We start from the raw sequence: 8,744 nt of genomic DNA, 5'->3' as shown, positions 1-8,744 counted from the left end.
ACCATTTTTGAAAGTCTCCCTTGATCTTTTGTTAACTTTACCTGTTCATTAGATTTTTTGGCTAGCTAAGTTCTGTCTTTAAAAGTTGTAAGTTTTGGTCTCTGTGCTGTTATAATACTTAGTATAATTAGGAGTTTCTTCTTTAAAAAGTATATTTACATTGATTTCAGAGAAGGGGAGAGAGAATCATTGATCAGCTGCCTCCTGCACGCCCCCTACTGGGGATCAAACCTGCAACCTGGGCATGTGCCCTTGACCGGAAATGAACCCAAGACCATTTAGTCTGCAGGCCAGTGCTCTGTCCACTAAGCCAGTGGTCGGCAAACTGCGGCTCACGAGCCACATGCGGCTCGAGCCGCGGTTTGCCGCTCTGTTGACTAGAATGAGTTTGCCGACCACGCGTAAGGCATTATCCTTACCCAGAAGTTTTGACTTAAGGTTAAAGACATTAGTACATTATTAAAATGTTTTGTGTTTTTCCCTAAGGCAATGGTCGGCAAACTCATTAGTCAACAGAGCGGCAAACTGCGGCTCATGAGCCCCAGTTTGCTGACCACTGCACTAAGCCAAACCGGCTAGGGCAGGAGTTTCTTATTAAAAATAAGATTGTCAAGGTTTCATATCTTAAAATATTACATTTAATATTTTCCTTAATCTGTTTTACCAAGCCTCAGAATATACCTAATGACTATGTTGCATTCTTTTGAAATATAATTTCATTTTTATGGTTAATAGATTGCTCTTCAAATATGAGCATATTAGAAAATAAATGATACATTTCTCCATGATGATTCTAAAATTTTCATTTTCTGCTTCAAACTAGAATTTTTTCACATGAAACCATAAAGAAATTGTCCTTTAGTTTCTCTGTAGATTTCATTCTCTAGAAATAGGATATTTCAAACCACCAGTTTTGTTATATTAAAATAATAAAGTTACTAGATTTCTTAATAGAGCAAGTATGTTGATCTTACATTCTTAACCTTAACTTGTAGTAAATAATGAATAGGGTATGTGGGAATTCTTTGGAGAAACAAAAATTAGGAGGAAATTTTTTACCTGAAATTTCAAAATATTGTCTCTCAGATTGAGACAAACAGTACCTTTTGTTAGTGCTTTGTTTCCTCCCTATACTAGGAACTAGAATGGGATGTCAACACTATGAAAATTGTCAAAGATATGGCACTGTCATGTTCATTTCTTGCTCTAGATCCAAAAATCGAGCTAGTGTCCATCTGTGGGCACAAAATAAATTCCTGCTGAGGGAAAGAAAGCATTTGAAGTAATTTCTCTATATATACTTAACTATTTTCCCACTGCCTAATTCACTTATACATAACTAGAGGCCCAGTGCATGAAATTTGTGCACTGGGGGACTAGGTGGGTGGGCGGCGGGGGGGGAGGGGGGGATGCCTCAGCCCGGCCTGCACCCTCTCGCAGTCCGGGAGCCCTCAGAGGATGTCTGACAGCAGTCCTTAGCACTGCCGCAGAGGGGGGAGAGGCTCCTGCCACCACCACTGCCTGCGCTGGCCAGCCGTTAGTCCGGCTTCTGGCTGAGCGGCACTCACCCTGTGGGAGCGCACTGACCACGAGGGGGCAGCTCCTGTGTTAAGCGTTCCACCGTTGGGTCGATTTGCATATTAGCCTTTTATTATATAGGATCTTATACTTAGATGTTTTTATTTTTTTAGGTTTTGCACATTCTACCTTTCTGGATACTTTGCCTTTTGAAAATTTAGGTTTAGCTAAATAGGAAAATAGCATTCATCACTAAATAAAGTTATATAAAACTTTCTGCTGCTTGTCTTTTTCTCTTGTTCTTCACTAATGTGATTCTAATCACTAGAAATGTTCACTTTGTTGTTCAGCACTGCATTTCCACATTTCAAGAATCACTGACTGAAGCATTGTTCAGCACTGCATTTCCACATTTCAAGAATCACTGACTGAGGTATGCACACCAGTGTTTGGACTCATTCACCGTTTAGTTGCCTGCAAAGTCATGTTGCTAAAAAGTGTTGCATACTGTTGGCATGAGAACTTCCACAGTACACCATTCACTGCCCACGACGTATCAATGAAAAAGTTAGGAATTGGAGGGAAATTTTCAAAGAAAATAAAGTATTACAATGACCAGTATGTGTTACATTATGTTACACTTTCTTCAAGAAGAAAAAGGCCTGCAGTTCAGTTCAATAAACACTTGGGTGCCTGCCATAGTCTGGCATTGTGGTGGGCATTTGAAGCACAAAGATAAGTTAGGCAGTCCCTGCCTTGGGAAATGTCCAGTGGCAGATGCAGAAACGGAAGCTTGTACTATACTATGGTTTTAAGAATGAAAGATCCCAGAGTATTAGAATGGCACAGTTTTCAGTATTGCTGACATGAGGTGAGGTGGAAATTGGCAGGAAAAGTTGGAAAGGGTGCAGGTGCCAGGTAATAGAGGGTTCTACATACCTTTCTAAATTTAGTGTTACTTGGACCTAGTTTATGGACCTTAGTATGCCAAGGCATGGACAGATCATGGATTCTGTATAAATCATTGGCTAAAGAGTAGAGAATGGACTTAAGGCAGGGGGCAAAGATTGGAATGAGAAACACAGCTTAAACTGTAGAATAGGGATGGGGAAGGGACAATTCAGGAAATAACATAAGAGTTAACCCTTTGTACTCGCTTTTTTCTCGATTCCTTTATTCTACTCGGGATTTAATTTTTTAAATACCCCAGATTTTACAAAGCGTGGCAGTAGAATAAAAAACGAGTTTCTTTTCATACAAACTTATTTATTTGGATTTTTTTATATTTCAAGTTATTGATACATTGAAAGAGTAATTTTAATCTCTATAATTTTTCATGGTGTGGTATTTTTTGAAACATTCACCCACATGAAGACCTGGTTTACATTCACATGTTTTGCAAATATAAATCATCTCTCTTCTTCCTCCTTTGATTTTTCTGTTAGAACAAGCAACACAATCTGTTTTTTGTTAGGGTGAGGTGTGATTATATGGAGCTTTCCATCTAAACATTGCTCTAAGTTAGTGGATAATAATCTACCCCTGGAAGTTAGTGTACCATCTCTGAATTCTCCAACACGATCATGTACTAGTTTCCTAATAAATTTCACATGCGTTATCAGTTTTTCATTTTTTCTTTTTTGGCATCAGTTGAGACGGCATTTACATTTTACTTGTCCTTTCATGCTAATGAAAACAAGAAAAGATACTGGAAAAATAGACAAAAATCCCCCTTCCCCTCCCCCCCGCCCCCCCCCCCCCCCCCCCCGCGGTGAAACTACGTGTCGAGTGTGGCTCGACATATGAGCTGCTACCGATGCTAACCGTGTCGAGTCACACTCGACATCCGAGTGCAAAAGGTTAAGACCACCACACTTATTCATTGGCATAAGAATAAGAAATTTAGTATGACTCTGAGTTTCTTCATTTTGTAATTGGGTGGCAATAACATTAATTGTAACAAAATTTAGGAGAAGGGGGAGAGGTGTGGAGGGACTGAATGATTACAACCTATCAAAAATTTATTTTTATCTAGCAATCAGTATCAATGCTATTTTTGAATGAGGCATTTACAAGATGATTGAGATCAGATTTTCTTGGGGAAAGGTATGAAAAGTACTATCAAGTCTTCTGAGCAGATACATTTACTCCCAGTTGTACATAGCTCCCAGCACTTAATCAAGGCCTTCGCTAACACCATCTCTGTCTTTGCTCCTAAGCCCTTAGGCGCTTCAGAATCCTTTATCTCAATAGAGACCAGTTCACATGGGATAGAAGACCAGTCATAAGTCAGCTACACTAAGGTGGAACTAAGAGAAATCTGTTTCATTCTAACTTATTCTCAATTATCAGAAACTAATGATAAGCAGAAAGTCAATCCCAACCTAAAAGATGAGTGAGGGCTATTTTAGTACATATACATTTTTTATATACTAGAGGCCCAGTGCATGAAATTCATGCTCAGGTGGGGTCCCTAGGCCTGGCCAGCAATCAGGGCCAATCAGGTTCCCCCCTCACCCTTTTCCCTTGCCGCCCACGTCCACCGCCACCGACCCCCAGTTCCCCATCCCAGCCTGGGGGCCCGGCCCTGATTGGGCGATCTGGGCCTGCTGGCCGGGGGGGAGGGACAGGGAGGTTGGCTGGCAGGCCCCATTGGCAATCGAGCCTGCGGGTTGGGGGCAGCTCCTGTGTTGAGCGTCTGCCCCCTGGTGGTCAGTGTGTGTCACAGTGACCGGTCGTTCCGGTCATTCTGTCATAATGGTCACTTAGGCTTTTATATAGAGAGATATTTTATTGATTTCAGAGATGAAGGGAGAGAGGGAGATAGAAATATCAATAATGAGAATCACCAAACATCATGCCCCACCCTTTAAGCCTGCAACCCAGGCATATGCTCTGACCAGGAATCAAATCGTGACCTCCTGGTTCAAAGGTCAACGCTCAACCACTGAGCCCATGCCAGCTGGGCTTAGTATCTGATTTACAATATGATGAAATATAACGGCTTTAAGTCTTGTGATACTGTTCTCTATCAATTAACTTTTTACCCAGATATTTTAGTGCTTACTACAGAAAACAAAGGAATAGTGTGTTTTCCTTAGAGGAACGTACTCTGTAACAAATACTAAGGATTCATTTATAATACCAGGACTCAGAACTTGGGTGCATGAGCTACGTGACCTTGAGCAAGTTATTTAGCCTAGCTCTGTGGTCGGCAAACTGCGGCTCGCGAGCCATGTGCGGCTCTTTGGCCCCTTGAGTGTGTCTCTTCCACAAAATACCACGGCCTGGGCGAGTCTATTTTGAAGAAGTGGCGTTAGAAGTTTAAGTTTAAAAAATGTGGCTCTCAAAAGAAATTTCAATCGTTGTACTGTTGATATTTGGCTCTGTTGACTAATGAGTTTGCCGACCACTGGCCTAGCTAAACCATAATCTTCCAATCTGTAAAATGAGGGTAGTAATTCCCACCTTCGAGAGTAGCTGTACAGAATAAGTGTGATGATCTATAAAATGCCTACTACAATGTATGATACATAATATGCACTCACTGATTAGTCACTGTCAATACAGAGGTAATTACTACTCAGGAATACCTTAAACAGAATCTTAGGGAGAGTATCTCTCTTCCCTTCCTGATTCAAGTTTGGAACAAATGTTGCAAAGTGCATAGCATTCAGTCCGTACAACTTCAAAACAGCCTAAAATATCCTGGTTGCCCACACAATACAGAAGCGACAATGGACAATGTTATGCACCCTTTTGCTTTTAAATTACAGGGTTTTTTTTCAAATATGAGAATCTTTTTCATTGCATTTAGTATGTATCTGATAATACCAGCTTTAAAACTAGGCCACCAACTTACACCAGACACCAGAATAAACTCAAAATGGATAAAAGACTTAAATGTAAGTCGTGAAAACGTAAACATCCTAAAAGAAAACATAGGCAGCAAAATTTCAGACATTTCTCATAGCAATATGTTTGCTAATACATCTCCGAGGGCAAGGGAAACAAAGGAGAAAATAAACAAATGGGACTATATCAAAATAAAAACTTCTGCACAGCAACAGAAACCATCAACAAAATGAAAAGGGAGCCCACTAAAAGGGAGAATACATTTGCCAATGATACATCTGGTAAAGGGTTACTACCCAAAATATAGAATGAACTCACACAACAACAAAAGGAAAACAATCCAATTTTAGAAAATGGGCAAAGGATCTAAATAGCCACTTCTCCAAAGTAGACACACAGATGGCCAAGAGACATGAAAAAAAATGCTCAAAGTCACTGATCATCTGAGAGGAGCAAATTAAAACGACAACGAGGTATCATCTTACACCTGTCAGAATGGCTACCATCAACAAATCAACAAATGACAAGTGCTGGCGAGAATGTGGAGAAAAGGGAACCCTAGTACACTGCTGGTGGGAACTGCCATTTGACCCAGTGATCTCACTTCTAGGAATATATCCTAAGAAACCAGAAACACCAATCAGAAAGAATGTATGCACCCCTATGTTTATAGAAGTGCAATTTACAATAGCTAAGATCTGGAAACAGCCTAGATGCCCATCAGCAGATGAGCAGATAAAAGAGCTGTGGTACATGGAATACTATGCCGCTATAAAAAAGCAGGATCTCTTACCCTTTGAGACAGCATGGAGGGACCTAGAGGAATAAGTCAGTCAGAGAAAGACAAGAATCACATGATCTCACTCATATGTGGAATCTAAAGAACAAAATAAACTGATGAACAAAATAGATCCAGAGACACAGAAACATGGAACAGACTAATGAATCTCAGAGGGAAGGAGGGGGTGGGTGAGTGGGTGGGAAGAGATTAACCAAAGAACTTATATACATACTAGTACATGCATAACCCATGGACACAAACAACAGTGTGGTGAAGGTCTGGGGTAGGAAGTGGGGCAGGCTAGAAGGGGTCAATGGGGGAAGAAAGGGGACATCTGTAATACTTTCAACAATAAACTTAAAAAATAGAAAACAAACAAAACAAAAAACACACACAAAGGAAAAAACACCGAAACAAAAACACCCACAAACAAATCTCAGATCTTCCTCATGTGAATTGCCCCAGAGTGTAACATCCTCAAGGTGCCAAACAGACAATACCAAATATTGCTTCAAGGAAGCCTCCTTTAACATTTAGTCAAAGCATTCTAGCCCTTTAAATCTCCTGAAGCTTATTTCCCTTAATGATCAAATTGGCCTTAGGATAGTCTGAGTTCAGAGCAACCAAAAACAGTATGTCTTAGCTATACGGTGTCTTTTATTTTTTATATTTTAAAAATATATTTAAAAAATTAATTTCCAAGAGGAAGGTAGAGGGAGAGAGAGAGAGAAACATCCATGATGAGAGAGAAGCATTAATCAGCCGCCTCCTGCACACACCCCACTGGGGATAGAGCCCGCAAAACCAAGCATGTGCCCTGACCAGGAATCCAACGGTGACCCCCTGGTTCATAGGTCAATGCTCAACCGCTAGCCATGCCGGCCAGGCTATACGACGTCTTTTAAATACAACTATTTTACAAAAAATTAAATCTCTTAAAGCACTTGCATTAAACTCACAGATCAAATGTTAAATGACTTCTTTCAGATTCAGGGGTCTTTATGCAATATACTCCAATCACAGTGGCTGCTCATTTCATTTTATGACAAATAATAAACTTTCTTACATTTATGATAAAATAGTTTGAATACAGTATAACCTCAATATAACGAACTAATTCAGTGGGGGGGGGGGGGGGGGGTTTCCGTTAAAGCTGAAAGTCTGTCATATAATGAAGTAGCTTTTTCCAATGCATATGTTAAAAAATTGACAAATTAGTTGACCTCTTTTTACTGCACGTTTGTGTAATGAAAATTAAGTATGTATGAAAAGTTCCATTTCACAGAAGTTTTCTATGTACATGACTATAATTTTAAATTTATGCAGGAAAGTCTAGTAAACGCGTGCACTCACCAGTCACCGCAGTCACCGCGAGTGAACAGAGGCCCAGGCCTGGGCGTGGCTTGCTGCACGTGGGGGCACCAGCTGGCACCTGTTAAAGCTGCCGCAGAAGGTAACGCCACGTGGCACAGAACCAGTGACCGCTGGGGATGTGGTGTGATCACGTGCTAATCATTAGCTGAACATTGTTTACAAGCGGCAACTCTTGGCTTTCAATATATAGGCTATAGGTGTAGATATGGAATATTTATTTACGTCGGCAAAATTATTACAGTGTTTTTTTTCAACATAGGTCCTATTCCCTAAAGTTTGTTAAAAAAAACAACAACAAAACCACACACAGTGAATTAATAACAACAACAACAACAAAATAACCTGTTAATTATAAGCAAATCTTCGTTAAAAGCATTTTAAAATGAACAGGGTGTTAATTTGCACATATGAATACACACCAGAAATTTTGTCTGTTAAATCCGAAGTCTGTTAAATCGAGGTCTGCAAAATTGAGGGTTTACTGTATAAATTTAAAAGTGTGTAGTGAACAGAAAGGCTTATAGACCACTACCTGGTAAATGTCTCATGTGTATCTGAGGGACCCACATTATGTACCCACTGTCGTAGACCAGAGCGATCTCTGCATACTGTACACCAGCCAACCCCTTCTTACCTCTGCTACCTTGTGAGTGTACAGAGCATCACCTTTGAAATCATCGTAGCTATAGGAAAAAATGAGAGCAATGGGGAAATTCCTGGAAAGAGGACTGTATTAGGAGTTTTTAAAAAATTGGTTATTGTCTCTGTTCTGCTAACAAATAGTTCTGTGATTTTTTTCTGTTTCATAGGTAATTATTATTTTAAAAAAAAAAAAAAAATATATATATATATATATATATATTATTGATTTCAGAGAGGAAGAGGGAAAGAGAGATAGAAACATCAATGATGAGAGAGAATCATTGATTGGCTGCCTACTGGGGATCGAGCCCACAGCACCAGGCATGTGCTCTTGACTGGACTCAAACCCGGAATCCTTCAGTCCACAGGCCAACGCTCTATCCACTGAGCCAAACCAGCTAGGCCATAGGTAATTATTAAAAGTGTGACTATGCATTTTTCTGCAGTCATTCCTTGGGAATTTGCTACAAGAAAGCATTTGTCACCCTTGTTCACCTTTCCTCAATTTGTTCCTCTGTGACACAGACCCTAAGAGGGTCCATACCATTTAGCCCAACTTTTAACTACAAACCTT

The sequence above is a fragment of the Cnephaeus nilssonii genome, assembly GCF_951640355.1.
Source record: "Cnephaeus nilssonii genome assembly, chromosome: 15".
Lineage (NCBI taxonomy): Eukaryota > Metazoa > Chordata > Mammalia > Chiroptera > Vespertilionidae > Cnephaeus > Cnephaeus nilssonii.
This window is presented reverse-complemented; position numbering follows the sequence as displayed.